At 39.6% G+C, this 18814-nt stretch overlaps 1 non-coding gene across 1 annotated transcript; it reads right to left on the minus strand.

Moving 5' to 3' along the window:
* Window positions 1-17122: 17122 nt before the first annotated feature.
* TRNAL-UAG (transfer RNA leucine (anticodon UAG)) lies at window positions 17123-17203 on the minus strand. Its single transcript has one exon. It is a non-coding gene; the product is annotated as a tRNA-Leu (tRNA).
* Between the last annotated feature and the right edge of the window lie 1611 nt (window positions 17204-18814).

Raw genomic sequence — 18814 nt, forward strand, 5'->3', positions numbered from 1 at the left:
TTCCGACTCATATATAACATTGATCTTGAAGAAACAAAGACCCAGCTCACGGATGGCCCAATCCAGAAAATGGCCCAAACTGGCCTGTTCGCTACGCGCTCGCCTAGCGAAGCTGACAGACAACAAAAATTTCGGGCTTCATTCTGAGCCCAAAAAAAAAAAAAAAACGAGAAACGAAAAAAAAAAAAAAAAGAAATTTTTTTTTAATTAATTAATTAATTAATTAATTAATTAATTAATTAATTAATTAAATAATTAAAATAAATAAATAAAATATAACAAATTATTTTGGACTTGGGTCTCCCTCATTCCAAGCCCATTACCCACGAAATTAGTCTATAAATACTGAAGTTTCAGTAGGGGAGTTACACTGGGAGTTACACTGGGAGATTCACTGAAAAAAAAAAGAGGAGGAGAACAGAGAAGAACGAATAGAAGTTTTGGCATAGGAACCCTGCCTACCCGGAGAATTCAGAGTAAAGAAACCCTGAAGGCAGCCCATCTGCACCGAAGCCATCGCCGTCCAATTCCCGCTGCCTAACTTATTCCGATACTACAAGTGGTCAATCCCTTCAACCTTGAATTGGCAAACAGGTTTGCGTATCTCTATTGTTTATACTTTCAATTGGCCATATCTACATATATAATGCATCATGATTAAATGTTGATATATAATTTGCTTTCGTATGGGAATTTAAATATGCCTGAATACCCTGAATGTTTGATCATGTTATTCCTGTGATAAAATGCCATAAAATTCAAAGTTCCTAACGTGGGGCTGTTTTCAAATTCAAAATCCGTGGCCGCTCGCTAGCACCTCGCTAGGCGAGCCTGGGGCGAGTATTCGCCTGGCCTTCGCTAGGCGAGGCAGAGGCGAACGAGACAGTAGCTGACTTTTCTATTCTGTTTTTTTTTATGTTTTATCATAGCCATGCATTATTCATCCTATCCTATTTATTGTTGTGATATTTCTCCGGTGTAATCTTCGATTGCACCCTGATTTGGTGTTCTGACATGTTTCTTTTTTTTGAGTTTCGTAAAGGTTCACATATCCCAGGAAAAGGTTATTGGCTAGGTATTCCACTTTATTTGTGGGATACCCTTGTGGAGTTTCACCCTAAATTAATTTTTAATGTATTAATTTCTAATGTATTAATTTTTTAATATATTATTTTTAATAATTTTAATGTGGAGTTTCATCCTAATTATATAATTAATTGTAAAACTTTGCCTTTGAATAAGTGATCTTGGACCTCTCTTTGTTGCCTTACGATTACGATATTACGGTCATGTCCCGCGAACGTGGGGATACCCTTAGCAAAGACCCTTCGGTTAAATCATCATAAAATAAATTATAGTCCCTCGGATGTTGCCTTCGAATATACAACTTTGTCCCTCGATGACCCTCCGATGTTGCCTACGGTTAAAAGATGATAGTCCCTTCGAATGCTAAGATATCCTCGTAACTGTTGCCTTCAATGACCTATCGATGACCCTACGATGACCCTTAAACATCCAAAGGATAAAACTACTTATTTCTCAATAATAAGGACAGTTTTACCCTCATAAGGATAGGAAATGCTCATAAAGACCTTGGGTCGGTATAACTCTTAATTGTTGGCTCACAATCTAAAAACAATTTTCACACCTCACACCTTTCAAAATATCTTTAGAAAATCACCACTTGGTATATATTCATACTAGAATCATTACCGAGTTATATTTTTCTAAACAATTTCCAAAACTAAACGAGATAACTACTTTGTATATATTCGTACAAGAATCATTACAAAGTTAAATTCTCTTTCCAAAAACAATTTTCCAAACAATTCACAAACACTTTTTTTCAGACAAAAATAATATAAGTGATCGAGCAATTAAGAGCCCATGGATAACCATGGATACAAAGGGTGCTAACACCTTCCCTTTGTATAATGTACCTCCCGAACCCAAAATCTAAATTAAGGTCTTTCCTGTTCTTTTCCACCTTTCCTTATTGGATAAAAGAAAAGTCGGTGGCGACTCTTGCTAACCGCGACATTGCGATAAAAACACAAAAAGTCCAGTTCACCGTATGACAGAACTGGCGACTCTGCTGGGGACCCTAAATATTTAAAAAGAGAGGTTACCTTAAAAACAAGATCACTTATTCAATTTGTCTGATTTATTTTTAAGGGATTGCTTGGGTATGTTATGCTTGAGTGAAAGATCCTACACCCGGATCTAGTGTACCTTAGGTAAGTAGCAAGAGATCATCGCGACTGTCCGGCGTATACTGGAATGGTCAAAATGATGGCTACGGTTAATGTGGCACTTTGGATGTCCTGATGTTCCTCATGTTAGTTGAGGAAATATTTGGCATTCGCGTGGTGTCATAAAAGCATTAACCAGACCTTTAGAACCCTAATTGACTCATCCTGGCCATTAGAAAGTAGTGAGATAACTGGCTTCGGTTCCGACTGGAGTTGGTTGAGACTCGATACTACACTCTTTGAGATTGGACTTTAGGGAAGCTTCGGTCAACCACTTGGTGTTGCACTGAAGTGGACTTAAGGAAAGGTCAATGATTTGAGATCCTTCTAGAACCCGGTTACTATTCTAAGACAGGTTGAACCAACCAAACTTCAGTGGGGAGGGTATTTACCTATGGAACTCACGCAAGCCTTAAAACCTAGGAATGATTGTTGTGTGACTTGCTTGTGCTTGTTATTTATCTAACAACATAACATCATAACATCATAACATCATGGCATTGTACTAACCATTTCAAGGATTTAGGGATTTAACTCTGCTAAAAAAAACAAAAACAAAAGCAAAAACAAAAGAGAAAAGAAAAAAAAAGCTCTTTTTGTTAGTTTATGCAAAGTTAAATCCCGAAAGTCCTTGAAAACATTTCATACATTGCATTGCATCGCATAACAGGTATTCTAAAGGATCAGTGTTCTCACGATTTTCCTATCAAACAGATTCCAGTAGATTCAAACAGATTGAACAATGGCTCTCGAACAAACTGTCAAAGATCTCCAGGCCCAGAATGCTCAATTCCAGGAAATGATGCTGAGCTTATCTAAGGGGCAGGAAGAACTGAAAGCTCTTTTGATGGAGAAGAAGAAGGACCAGAAACCTGTGGGTTACATCAACCCGGGGAGAAGGCTTAAGGGACAGGTTACAGGAGTCAAGATTAGAATTCCGAGGGATTCAGAAGAAGAGACCGAGAATGATTCGGAAGATGAGAATCCTAATCTCGTCAATTCTGAGGACGACGATGAAGATTATGAACATGAACAGTACTCTCCGAAGGATGATAAGTACAAGTTGCTGGAAGAACGTATGCTAGCTATGGAGGGGCAGAAAGTGCCCGGTCTGGATTTCGAAAACTTGGGTCTGGTCTCTGATGTGGTCATTCCCCGCAAATTCAAGGTTCCCATTTTCACTAAGTATGATGGTGCCTCTTGTCCTCAGATGCATCTAAGGGCTTATGTGAGAAAGATTCAGCCGCACACTACTGATAAGAAACTGTGGATCCATTTCTTCCAAGAGAGTCTGTCTGGCACACAGTTAGAGTGGTATTATCAGCTTGAGAGCTCTAACATCCGCACATGGACTGATTTAGCAACAGCTTTCTACAAGCACTACCAGTATAATTCTGAGTTAGCGCCTACTCGGCTACAGCTACAAAATATGACTATGGGCTCTAAAGAAAGTTTCAAAGAATATGCTCAAAAGTGGAGAGATTTGGCTGGCAGAGTCAAACCCCCTATGACTGATCGAGAGTTAGTGGACATGTTCATGGGTACACTGACTGGCCCATTCTACAACCATCTACTGGGAAGTTCCTCGTCAGGTTTCACTGAACTTATCTTGACAGGTGAACGGGTTGAAAGCGGCATTCGAAGTGGAAAGATACAGGCAGCTACTTCTGCAAGCACCAAAAAGTCCTATCAGGGAAAGAATGAATCAAATGCTGTGTACAGTGAGAGGAAGCATAACAAGAAGAATCGTGACCATACTGTTGGGGCAGTTACAATTGCCGCACCGCCATCTCAGAACTTCCAACACAGACAAGACAGGTCGAGAAGACAGTTTACCAAGATCAATATGACTTTAACCCAAGCACTGCAGAGTATGTTAAAGGCCAATTTGATTACCCTCAGAGGCCCTCCTGCAAATCCCAACACTACTTCTCCTCGTTATAATCCCAACGCCAGGTGTGCCTATCACTCCGATAGCCCCGGGCATGATACGAATGATTGCTGGTTGTTGAAGAACAAGATTCAGGATATGATCGACGCTGGAGAAATTGAATTTGATCCTCCGGCGACCCCCAATGTCATCACAGCACCTATGCCTAATCATGACCAGAATGTTAATGTTGTGGACGACAATTCTCACGTTACTGACGTTGCTGATTTAGCATCTCCTCTCCTGATCGTTAAGAAGAATTTATTGCAAGCTGGTTTATTTCCAGGTTGTGCTGAAGATTGCGATCTCTGTGTACTCCGACCCAATGATTGTTTGAAGTTGAAGAACGGCATTCAACGGCTGATGGATGATCGTACAATTCTATTTGAAAGGGTTCCTAAGGTGGACAACTCTATTGAAGAGGTATCTGTGATTGCTAGGTCCAAAGCTCCAGTGAAGATTACCGCTACTAGAGTGCCTGTGAAGATTACCGCTGAGCCCAAAGGGGCTCCCCTGATTATTACCGCACCTGGCCCCGTGCCATATTCCTCCAGCAAAGCTATTCCGTGGAACTATGGAGGCGACGTTTACATCCATGGCATAAAGCAAGTTGGTAGTTCTGCTAATCCTAATGATATTGTGGGGACTAGTAAAGTTACTCGAAGTGGAAGGATCTACTCCCCAGAAATCTCACCTCCCGCTCCCGAAATTCGAGGAAAAAGACCAGTCAATCCTCCTCAGTCAGAGACATCGGTCGAAGTTACTTCTGAAGATGTTGCCAAACAGGAAATGGAAGAGATGCTGAAAATCATCCGTAAGAGCGATTTTGATGTAGTGGAACAATTGGGGCATACTCCGTCTAAAATCTCAATGTTGTCCTTGTTATTATCCTCTGAATCCCATGCCAATGCATTGATGAAATTCTTGAAGACCGCTCATGTGCCTCAAGAAACATCCGTCGATCAATTCGAACATTATGTTGCTAATTTGACTGTTGACAATGGCCTAGGCTTTTCCGATGCTGACCTGACGCCAGCAGGAAAGAATCACAATAAAGCTCTGCATATCTCCATCGAGTGTGAGGGGATCACCCTGGCTCACGTGTTGATCGACAACGGCTCTTCCTTGAATGTGCTCCCGAAAGCTGTACTCGATAAATTTGACTACAAAGGCATTGAACTGAAACCTAGTGATGTTGTGGTGCGTGCTTACGATGGTGCGAAGAGTGTTGTCTATGGTGAAGTGGTTCTCCCTATCAAGATAGGACCTCAAGTCTTCAACACTACCTTTCACGTGATGGACATTCGTCCCGCCTACTCCTGCTTGTTGGGGCGCCCTTGGATCCATGGGGCAGGTGCGGTAGCTTCGTCGCTTCATCAAAAGCTGAAGTATCCAATAGCAGGCATGGTTGTCACTGTATGTGGAGAAGAAGAGTATATTGTCAGTAGTGTGCAAGCCTTCAAATACGTCGAGATGGATGGTGAATTCTTTGAGACTCCTTCTCAGTCATTTGAAGTGGTTCCTCCACCCAGTCCTGTCCTTAAGCCAACTCCCCTTGTGCCCAAGGTTGTTCGTGCTCCCCCTGTCATGATCTCTCTGAAAGATGCTCAAGCCGCGATTGAAAATGGTGATCGTGCTGGTTGGGGTCAACTGATCAATGTACCGTACAAGTCTGATAAAGCTGGCCTGGGGTTTAACTCTGGAAAGATAGTCAAAAATCAGATTAATGCTATGGAAGATGCTGATAGTGATTGCGACTTGGATAGCTGGATTTTCCCAACAATTGGTGACGGACTCAACAATTGGAAGACTGAAGACATTATCCCGATTTCCTTTAGTCAGGAGTAATTGTTATTGTTTATTCTAGAATTGCAAATTTTAATTTTCTTTTACAATCAAACTTCTTAAAGCATTGTGTCTATGCCCGAGGCACAATAGCTAATTTGTTAAGGGTTTTGTCATTTTCATAAGCATATTTATATTCAATAAATCAATGGACGTTTTGCATTCAAATATTGCGCTCTTTGTCTTTCCTATTATCTTTCAAACGAGCTATGTTTTCTTACACACACGCACGTAACGAATTGCAGATCCCTATCCACTCTGGATCCTGTTGATAATAGTTCTACTACTGTTCATTATGACTTTGAAAATCCGATCTACCGAGCCGAAGATGGAAGTGAGGAAGATTGTGAAGTACCTGAAGAACTTGCCAGAATGTTACTACAAGAAGAAAGGACTATACAGCCGCATGAGGAGTCAGTTGAGACTGTAAATCTGGGTACCGAGGTGGACAAGAGAGAAGTCAAAATAGGAGCAGGCTTGGAAATCAGTGTCAAAAGAAGATTGATTCAAATGCTACATGACTATGTGGAGATTTTTGCTTGGTCTTACGAAGACATGCCAGGGCTGGATACCGATATAGTAGTGCATCGTTTGCCGACGAAGGAAGATTGTCGTCCTGTTAAGCAAAAGGTTCGTCGCATGCGTCCTGAAATGTCCGAGAAAATCAAGGCCGAAGTCATGAAACAATTCGATGCTGGTTTTCTGGCGGTTACTTCTTATCCTCAATGGGTTGCTAATGTGGTACCAGTGCCAAAGAAGGATGGTAAGGTGCGAATGTGTGTGGATTACAGAGATTTGAATAGAGCGAGTCCCAAGGATGATTTCCCACTGCCACACATTGATGTTCTGGTAGACAACACCGCTCAACACAAGGTATTCTCCTTCATGGATGGATTCTCGGGTTATAACCAGATCAAAATGGCACCTGAGGACATGGAGAAGACTACGTTTGTGACGCAATGGGGCACCTTCTGTTATAAAGTAATGCCGTTTGGTTTAAAGAACGCAGGAGCAACGTACCAGCGTGCTATGGTGGTTTTGTTCCATGACATGATCCATCATGAAATAGAAGTATATGTGGACGATATGATAGCCAGGTCTCATACTGAAGAAGAACATCTCGATCATTTATACAAACTGTTTGAGAGGCTGAAGAAATACAAGTTGAGATTGAACCCGAACAAATGCACCTTTGGAGTAAGATCTGGTAAACTCTTGGGCTTTATTGTCAGTGGTAAAGGTATTGAGGTCGACCCAGCCAAGGTGAGAGCTATTCAAGAGATGCCAGTTCCCCGTACGGATAAAGAAGTCAGAGGTTTCTTGGGACGTTTGAATTACATTGCCCGATTTATTTCCCATTTGACCGCTACTTGCAAACCCATCTTCAAGTTACTGAGAAAAAATCAAGAGATGATATGGAATGATGAATGTCAAGAAGCTTTCGACAAAATCAAGAAGTACCTCCAAGAACCTCCAATTCTGGTGCCACCAGTTGAGGGAAGACCTCTAATCATGTATTTAACCGTTTTAGAAAACTCAATGGGGTGCGTGTTGGGACAACATGACGAGTCCGGTCGAAAAGAGTATGCCATATACTACCTTAGCAAAAAGTTTACCGACTGTGAAACAAGATACTCACTGCTCGAGAAAACGTGCTGTGCTTTGGCCTGGGCTGCTCGCCGACTAAGACAGTATATGTTGAATCACACCACTTTGTTGATTTCTAAGATGGATCCTATCAAATACATATTTGAGAAACCCGCCCTCTCCGGAAGAATAGCAAGATGGCAGATGATTTTAACAGAGTATGATATCCAGTATACCACCCAAAAAGCAATCAAAGGAAGCGTGCTAGCTGATCATTTGGCTCATCAGGCCGTGAATGATTATCAGTCTATGAATTTTGAGTTCCCAGATGAGGATGTCATGCTTGTTACTGATTATGAAGAACCTGGACCGAATGAAGGACCCGAAGTGGGGTCCCGATGGACTATGGTTTTTGATGGATCGTCTAACGCATTGGGCAACGGTATTGGCGTCGTGATCATTTCCCCCAAGGGTGGCCATACGCCTTTCACCGCTAGACTATGTTTTGAGTGTACCAACAATATGGCTGAGTATGAAGCATGTATTTTGGGACTCAGAGCTGCTATAGACCTGAGAATCAAGTTTTTGAGGGTGTATGGAGACTCAGCCTTAGTAATCAGTCAGGTCAAAGGAGAATGGGACACTAAACATCCGAACCTCATCCCCTATCGAGAGCAGGTGTTGACATTAATCCCATACTTTGAAGAGATCACATTCGAACATATTCCCCGAGAGGAGAACCAGTTGGCAGACGCATTGGCTACCATGTCATCTATGTTCAGAGTCAGATGGGACAATGAAGCTCCCCGGATTACCATTGAACGACTAGACGAACCAGCATATTGTTATGAACTTAACGCTGATGAAGTAGAAGAGAAGCCTTGGTTCCACGAGATAAAAAGATATTTAGAAGCTCAGGAATACCCTGAAGGGACATCCATCAATGACAGGAAATTTCTGAGGAAGTTCTCCGCTAAATTCTTTTTGAGTAATGGAATATTGTACAAACGTAACCATGATTCGACTTTGCTTCGCTGTGTGGATAGAAAGGAATCAGAGAAGATTATGGAGACATGCACGACGGTATCTTTGGGACTCATTCTAGTGGACATACAATGGCCAAGAAGATTCTGAGGTCAGGGTATTATTGGTCTACCATGGAAACTGATTGCCCCCATCACTCCAGAACTTGTCATAAGTGCCAGATCTATGCGGATAAAGTACATGTGCCTCCTGCTCCATTAAACGTGTTGACCGCGCCGTGGCCCTTTGCAATGTGGGGCATTGATATGATTGGCGAGATTAAACCTACCGCCTCTAATGGACATCGTTTCATCCTTGTTGCTATTGATTACTTCACAAAGTGGGTGGAGGCAGCCTCATTTGCTTCTGTTACTAAGAATGTGGTGGCACGATTCATCAAGAACAGCCTCATCTGCCGATACGGCGTCCCTGAGAGAATTATCACTGACAATGGCACTAATTTGAACAACAAGATGATTACTGAACTCTGCACGCAGTTCAAAATAAAACACCATAACTCTTCTCCGTACCGGCCAAAGATGAACGGCGCTGTAGAAGCGGCTAATAACAATATTAAGAAGATTATACAAAAGATGACGGTAACATACAAAGACTGGCATGAGATGTTACCATTTGCTCTTCATGGTTATCGTACTTCCGTGCGAACTTCGACAGGGGCAACTCCTTTCTCTTTAGTCTACGGAATGGAAGCCGTTTTACCAGTGGAAGTTCAGATTCCCTCTCTAAGGATCATGAAAGAGGCGGGCTTAGACGAGGACGAATGGATTCAGACTCGACTCGATCAGATAAATTTGATGGATGAGAAGAGACTTGCGGCTGTATGTCACGGGCAGATATATCAGAAGCGCATGACCAGGGCATTCAACAAAAAGGTCAAGAGACAAGTGTATCAAATTGGCGACTTGGTAATCAAACGCATCATCCTACCACAAACTGACCCCAGAGGCAAATGGACTCCCACATACGAAGGGCCATTTGTAGTTAAGAAGGTATTCTCAGGTGGAGCCATGATACTCGCTACAATGGATGGTGAAGACTTCCCACATCCCGTGAACGCGGACATAGTTAAAAAATACTACGCATAAAAGAGACCCGCTAGATCGACGTATCTAGGCAAAAGTAAGGGCATCCCGGCGAACCAAAAGGGTTCGGGCAAAAATTAGGGATATATAAAAAAAATGTACACCCGGCAAGTCGAAAACCTGAAAAGGCGGCTTGGGCAAAAAAGGGTATCCTGGTGGACTGAAAACCTGAAAAGGCGGTCCAGGCAAAAATTAGGGATTAAAGCGTATGACTATGTCCCGTTCTCAGTCAACTTTCATCCAAGTTCGAGGGACTGACCAAGCCAATCACTTCTATCCGACAGCAAGGGATGAGATGCTCGAAGACATAATGATAGTAGTAGGCTTAAAATCAATAGGACTTCTTCCACATAGCTTTCTCTTTGTTTTCGACAATTTCCTCTTACTAGGATTTCTGTCTCCTTGTACACAAATTGCCTGTTTATAGGCCTCCTTTCAAAATCAATACAACCCTCTTTCAAAAAAAAGATGCTTGTGTTTTTACTTTTCTGTTTTGGTTGCGTAAATGTCCATTGATTTAATTTGAATTAATATGTGCATTTGAATATGACTGATGTTTACCAAAAATACATGCATAGAATAGCAATAGCAATTACTACCCGACTTCAGGATCAAGGAAAAGGTCTAATCATGCTTCCAATGAATCCGCTACCAATTCTCTTCCCCAGCAAGCCTGTTTTTTTTTTCCTCAGAAAATGGCAGTATCCCCAGGCACAGCCAGTTACTCCCCAACAGAGGTCGGCGTCACCAGACAGATTGATCATCTCATCCATCCCCAGCCAGGCTCTGTTGAATATTTCCACCATCAGACAGAAATCAAGCATCCCCAGCCGAGAAAGGGTCATCGACACAAATGTCTCAAATCAGTAGATGGGGATTTATTTTCCCCAGTAGAGTCCCCAAGCAGAACTTCTCATACGCATAACTCATTCATTACATCCTTTCACAGCATACGCATGCATACAACATTCACATTTATTTTAGCATAACACGAAACATCTCATGCATCATGACATAGCATGAAGCTAACTTTTTCTTTGCAGGTTAATTATCCTCCTGATATAGTCAAAGTAGAAGGTTCATTCAGACAGACACCTTTATCAATCACATTCAAGATTCAGATACATATTTCAAATACAGTTCATGGGAACATTCATTCTGACAACACTTCGATATCCTCCTAACGATGGCATCTCTAAGCCCATCCCAGACATTTATTGCAAGTACAACATATACAGGTTATCAGATACAGCCTAACGTACGGTTCATTCTGATTCAGCCCAACATATGACTTCTTCAGCAACTCCAATGCGGTCTAACGTACGACCCATTTGGACCTTCAAATCCTCAGATGCTGCCTAGCGTACGGTACATTCAGGGGTGTAGTCTAGCGTACGACTACTTTCTTTTTCAGATGCAGCCTAACGGACGGTTCATTCTACAACTCGGATACGATCTAACGTACGATCCATTCTGAACTTCAACAACCCCAACGCGGTCTAACGTACGACCCGTTTGGATCTTACAACCCTCAGATGCTACCTAACGTACGGTACATTTCTGAAGTGTAGTCTGGCGTACGACTACCGCTTTCATCATCAGATGCGGCCTAACAGACGACTCATTCTGCGACGGTCTAACGTACGACCCGTTCGGATGTCCATCCCCTCAGATGCTACCTAACATACGGTACATTTCTGAAGTGTAGTCTAACGTACGACTACCCCTTTCATCATCAGATCCTACCTAACATACGGTACATTTCTGAAGTGTAGTCTAACGTACGACTACCCCTTTCATCATCAGATCCTACCTAACATACGGTACATTTCTGAAGTGTAGTCTAACGTACGACTACCCCTTTCGTCATCAGATTCAGCCTAACGTACGGCTCATTCTGCAACTCAGATACGATCTAGCGTATGGTCCATTCTGATCCTTTATCCCCAACAACATATGACACACTCCGACTCCCCAGCGAAGTCGGCAGCCTAATGGATGACTCATTATACGGTCTAACGTACGACCCAGTGTGGCACCCATGTCTTCAAATTGGCCTAATATACGGCGCGATCTGAAGCTTTCGTCATCAAACCTCCCGGATGGCATCTTTAAGCCCATCTCCATCAAGACCAACTGTCGATTCTCAAGTGCAAATTTTTGGGGCATTCTAGTGTTCAATAATCTTCCACCTCCAGACCACGAATGGCGTATACACCATTCTAACTCTCTCGGTCCAAGAATATTGAACAGGGGCAGCTGTCATACCCCAAAATTTGCCCATTAATATTTCAAGACATTTTGCAAGGCATTCCGACTCATATATAACACTGATCTTGAAGAAACAAAGACCCAGCTCACGGATGGCCCAATCCAGAAAATGGCCCAAACTGGCCTGTTCGCTACGCGCTCGCCTAGCGAAGCTGACAGACAACAAAAATTTCGGGCTTCATTCTGAGCCCAAAAAAAAAAAAAAAAAAAAAAATTTAAATTAATTAATTAATTAATTAATTAATTAATTAATTAATTAAATAATTAAAATAAATAAATAAATAAAATATAACAAATTATTTTGGACTTGGGTCTCCCTCATTCCAAGCCCATTACCCACGAAATTAGTCTATAAATACTGAAGTTTCAGTAGGGGAGTTACACTGGGAGTTACACTGGGAGATTCACTGAAAAAAAAAAGAGGAGGAGAACAGAGAAGAACGAATAGAAGTTTTGGCATAGGAACCCTGCCTACCCGGAGAATTCAGAGTAAAGAAACCCTGAAGGCAGCCCATCTGCACCGAAGCCATCGCCGTCCAATTCCCGCTGCCTAACTTATTCCGATACTACAAGTGGTCAATCCCTTCAACCTTGAATTGGCAAACAGGTTTGCGTATCTCTATTGTTTATACTTTCAATTGGCCATATCTACATATATAATGCATCATGATTAAATGTTGATATATAATTTGCTTTCGTATGGGAATTTAAATATGCCTGAATACCCTGAATGTTTGATCATGTTATTCCTGTGATAAAATGCCATAAAATTCAAAGTTCCTAACGTGGGGTTGTTTTCAAATTCAAAATCCGTGGCCGCTCGCTAGCACCTCGCTAGGCGAGCCTGGGGCGAGTATTCGCCTGGCCTTCGCTAGGCGAGGCAGAGGCGAACGAGACAGTAGCTGACTTTTCTATTCTGTTTTTTTTATGTTTTATCATAGCCATGCATTATTCATCCTATCCTATTTATTGTTGTGATATTTCTCCGGTGTAATCTTCGATTGCACCCTGATTTGGTGTTCTGACATGTTTCTTTTTTTTGAGTTTCGTAAAGGTTCACATATCCCAGGAAAAGGTTATTGGCTAGGTATTCCACTTTATTTGTGGGATACCCTTGTGGAGTTTCACCCTAAATTAATTTTTAATGTATTAATTTCTAATGTATTAATTTTTTAATATATTATTTTTAATAATTTTAATGTGGAGTTTCATCCTAATTATATAATTAATTGTAAAACTTTGCCTTTGAATAAGTGATCTTGGACCTCTCTTTGTTGTCTTACGATTACGATATTACGGTCATGTCCCGCGAACGTGGGGATACCCTTAGCAAAGACCCTTCGGTTAAATCATCATAAAATAAATTATAGTCCCTCGGATGTTGCCTTCGAATATACAACTTTGTCCCTCGATGACCCTCCGATGTTGCCTACGGTTAAAAGATGATAGTCCCTTCGAATGCTAAGATATCCTCGTAACTGTTGCCTTCAATGACCTATCGATGACCCTACGATGACCCTTAAACATCCAAAAGGATAAAACTACTTATTTCTCAATAATAAGGACAGTTTTACCCTCATAAGGATAGGAAATGCTCATAAAGACCTTGGGTCGGTATAACTCTTAATTGTTGGCTCACAATCTAAAAACAATTTTCACACCTCACACCTTTCAAAATATCTTTAGAAAATCACCACTTTGTATATATTCATACTAGAATCATTATCGAGTTATATTTTTCTAAACAATTTCCAAAACTAAACGAGATAACTACTTTGTATATATTCGTACAAGAATCATTACAAAGTTAAATTCTCTTTCCAAAAACAATTTTCCAAACAATTCACAAACACTTTTTTTTCAGACAAAAATAATATAAGTGATCGAGCAATTAAGAGCCCATGGATAACCATGGATACAAAGGGTGCTAACACCTTCCCTTTGTATAATGTACCTCCCGAACCCAAAATCTAAATTAAGGTCTTTCCTGTTCTTTTCCACCTTTCCTTATTGGATAAAAGAAAAGTCGGTGGCGACTCTTGCTAACCGCGACATTGCGATAAAAACACAAAAAGTCCAGTTCACCATATGACAATTACTTATAACATTCTCTATGCATTGGCGTTGCTATATTCGATAGTAAGACATACATATAGATACTTTTAGAGTGATATCTTTTGTATTTAATGATGTCTCACATTTAAGTCACACTTAATGTTCCATGAAACCAATTAAATACTATAAAAAACTAATTACTTTGAAAATAAACATAATAAAAATGTATTTTTATTATAAATAATCAACTTGATACAAGTTTTAAATACATTAATCATAAATATGTTGGCCTATGAGTCTTACACCAATAGTTTATGGATAAATTTGGACTAATCTCAATCCTTATAGAAATTTGGTGGAATAACTTATTTACCTCACTAACACAAGACTATCTAGACCTTTCATACACAGTCCAACAACTCAGTCAATTCCCGAACCAACCAACAACTGCTAACTTGAAAGTAGTTGTGAGAATCAAGACTTTTTGTATTTATGATTGGGCCATAAGCTAAGATATAAGGAAGTCCATCACTGATTTTTGAATATTTTTAGACAACTCCTTCATTTAAGATTGTTCATAGTTAATTATGTCAAAATTTTGAATTGAATCGAATTATTATAAAATGGTAGCATACACCACTGTGATTATAAAAATAACTTATGAGACTTACATAACAAACTATGTAGTATTCTTATCGCGGGTCATTCCAATATAAATATTACTTATAACATTCTCTATGCATTGGCGTTGCTCTATTCGATAGTAAGACATACATATAGATACTTTTAGAGTGATATCTTTATATTTAATGATGTCTCACATTTAAGTCACACTTAATGTTCCACATGAAACCAATTAAATACTATAAAAAACTAATTAATTTGAAAATAAACATAATTAAAATGTATTTTTATTATAAATAATCAACTTGATACAAGTTTTAAATACATTAATCATAAATATGTTGGCCTATGAGTCTTACACCAATAGTTTATGGATAAATTTGGACTAATCTCACACCTTATAGAAATTTGGTGGAATAACTTATTTACCTCACTAACACAAGACTATCTAGACCTTTCATACACAGTCCAACAACTCAGTCAATTCCCGAACCAACCAACAACTGCTAACTTGAAAGTAGTTTTGAGAATCAAGACTTTTTGTATTTATGATTGGGCCATTAGCTAAGATATAAGGAAGTCCATCACTGATTTTTGAATATTTTTAGACAACTCCTTCATTTAAGATTGTTCATAGTTAATTATGTCAAAATTTTGAATTGAATCGAATTATTATAGCATAAGAAGGATTCAAAAGAAACAAATTGAACCGGTATAGTTTTATAAAATGCCCTTTCAGACCAGAGCCTAAATCTGGCGCCTTAGACCACTCGGCCAAACTGTCTCAATGTTGTTATTGTTTATTAAATTTAAACACGTATACAATACTCACCCTATGCTAGCTTCCCGTGGGCCGTATTTTCCTAATTAACATTAGTGTATCGTAACAATGTACCACAAAATCATAAATGTATCTTATTAATTTATTTTATCTCTCGTTTATTTATCCTTACGTGTGCGACCTTTTACGTTCTCGTAACATTGACAATAATGTTAAATAATTTACTTAATATTATAAAGAGAGAGAGGGTGTCTAGCCAGACATCATTGCTTTCCAATTAACGATAATTTCATGTGATCTCATATAACCTTTATACGATAATGATCATATGTATAATTATTGTTTTGCCCTTATATGTATACCTAACACAAGACATAATTCTTACCTCCCCTGTATAATTCAATATTATGTTTCTTGATGCCCGAGTGTACTTAGTATTAACAAATAAGCTCAATATCGCATATTCATTTATTTCAGCATGATAATGCATTTTAAAATCAAACTTAATTAAGGAGTATGTAGATATTACTCATGCATATGTAGGATGAGAAAAATCCTTCCAGGCCGCTCATGTCCATCCACATGACTCATTGAATACCTAGTTAACTGACTTTATAATCGTCTTATGACAAACAATGTTTGACGCTACTAAAATGATTAACTCCTCAATGTCCTTTTGTATGGACTTAATGGTTTCCGGTCAAATGGTAGCATACACCACTGTGATTATAAAAATAACTTATGAGACTTACATAACAAACTATGTAGTATTCTTATCGCGGGTCATTCCAATATAAATATTAGTTATGACATTCTCTATGCATTGGCGTTGCTATATTCGATAGTAAGACATACATATAGATACTTTTAGAGTGATATCTTTATATTTAATGATGTCTCACATTTAAGTCACACTTAATGTTCCATGAAACCAATTAAATACTATAAAAAACTAATTACTTTGAAAATAAACATAATAGAAATGTATTTTTATTATAAATAATCAACTTGATACAAGTTTTAAATACATTAATCATAAATATGTTGGCCTATGAGTGTTACACCAATAGTTTATGGATAAATTTGGACTAATCTCACACCTTATAGAAATTTGGTGGAATAACTTATTTACCTCACTAACACAAGACTATCTAGACCTTTCATACACAGCCCAACAACTCAGTCAATTCCCGAACCAACCAACAACTGCTAACTTGAAAGTAGTTGTGAGAATCAAGACTTTTTGTATTTATGATTGGGCCATTAGCTAAGATATAAGAAAGTCCATCACTGATTTTTGAATATTTTTAGACAACTCCTTCATTTTTTAGAAGTCCAAGCAACAAACGTGTGTGAAAATCATCGTATGAGATCGAGTACCAGGACGGTAATGACCACAACTAAGATTGTTCATAGTTAATTATGTCAAAATTTTGAATTGAATCGAATTATTATAGCATAAGAAGGATTCAAAAGAAACAAATTGAACCGGTATAGTTTTATAAAATCATATCGACCCAAATAAATTGTTTGGTGAACCAAATTTTTATTTATAACTAAAGTGAACCAATATTAAGAAAATTTCCCCAACCTAGTCTATTTAATACAGTAAATTATAATTTGGAACAAAATGACAGAAACAAGAAAAAGTTGACAGCTGTGGGATTTGAACCCACAACCCTTTCGGACCAGAGCCTAAATCTGGCGCCTTAGACCACTCGGCCAAACTGTCTAAATGTTGTTATTGTTTATTAAATTTAAACACGTATACAATACTCACCCTATGCTAGCTTCCCGAGGGCCGTATTTTCCTAATTAACATTAGTGTATCGTAACAATGTACCACAAAATCATAAATGTATCTTATTAATTTATTTTATCTCTCGTTTATTTATCCTTACGTGTGCGACCTTTTACGTTCTCGTAACATTGACAATAATGTTAAATAATTTACTTAATATTATAAATAGAGAGAGAGGGTGTCTAGCCTGACATCATTGCTTTCCAATTAACCATAATTTCATGTGATCTCATATAACCTTTATACGATAATGATCATATGTATAATTATTGTTTTGCCCTTATATGTATACCTAACACAAGACATAATTCTTACCTCCCCTGTATAATTCAATATTATGTTTCTTGATGCCCGAGTGTACTTAGTATTAACAAATAAGCTCAATATCGCATATTCATTTATTTCAGCATGATAATGCATTTTAAAATCAAACTTAATTAAGGAGTATGTAGATATTACTCATGCATATGTAGGATGAGAAAAATCCTTCCAGGCCGCTCATGTCCATCCACATGACTCATTGAATACCTAGTTGTCGCATCCTGCGAAAAATCAACCGGCGGGACTCAAAACAAAACACACACAGAGCCGCCACTGCGCGTTATTTATCCCAAGATAGGGAAAGGAAACGCTCAGAGAAACCTGGAAAGGAAATGGTCTTGCGACCAGAGAGAAAGGGTAAGGGAGTCGGTTACGCAAGGGGAAGGTATTAGCACCCCTCACGTCCGTCGTACTCGACGGGATCCACGTCCTAGAATAAAGAATAGGTTGCTAAACATCACACACACACACAAGGGAACGCAGGTGGGGTTAGGAGAAGGGAGCTCGATAAGGTATCGCACCTTATGCCTACATATCTTGTCTGGAACAAGAATCAGAGCCACTGTAGTTCGGCCTACGCACGCCAAACAACACAAAACATACAAACAAGCAAGGGTGGCAAACATGGAGCCCGACAACCACTGGATGGAATTACGTCGGCATCCGAACCAAAACACGCACAAAACGGCAAACGTGGAGCCCGACTGCCAATCACTGGGCTTACGTCGGCATCCGAACCAAAACACACAGTCAGATAACAAGTAAACACACGCAAAAAAGAAAAAGGTTGCCCGGAGTGGTCTCGCACGACCACCTGCCTACATACCTCGTCTGGAACGAGGATCAGGGCGATGTAGTTCCCCTGAAAGGGAAAAAGATTTCAGCCAGAAACCGGGGAACGACACACTACTAGGGAGCTGGACTCGAGCCTAGTGTTGTCATGCATCGTTTACCCTAAGTTCAGTTTTCTATCCTACTTGCATAAGCAAACTACTCCTATCCAGGAAAGAAGCAAGCACACAAGCATACAAAATAATTCAAGCATACATCCAATGAGAACAAGCATCTCAAACAGATATCCACATAGCACGCACTATAACCAAACAAGTGGCTCACACAATAGGTTTGACTGCCTCAGCAAGTCGTCTGTACGGGCTGTGTTTGCTCTTAACCTTGCCATTACGAGGCTAAGGTGAAGCAGATGAAAGGATGAAGTGAGGA

Source organism: Lathyrus oleraceus, chromosome 3 (genome assembly GCF_024323335.1).
Source record: "Lathyrus oleraceus cultivar Zhongwan6 chromosome 3, CAAS_Psat_ZW6_1.0, whole genome shotgun sequence".
NCBI lineage: Eukaryota > Viridiplantae > Streptophyta > Magnoliopsida > Fabales > Fabaceae > Lathyrus > Lathyrus oleraceus.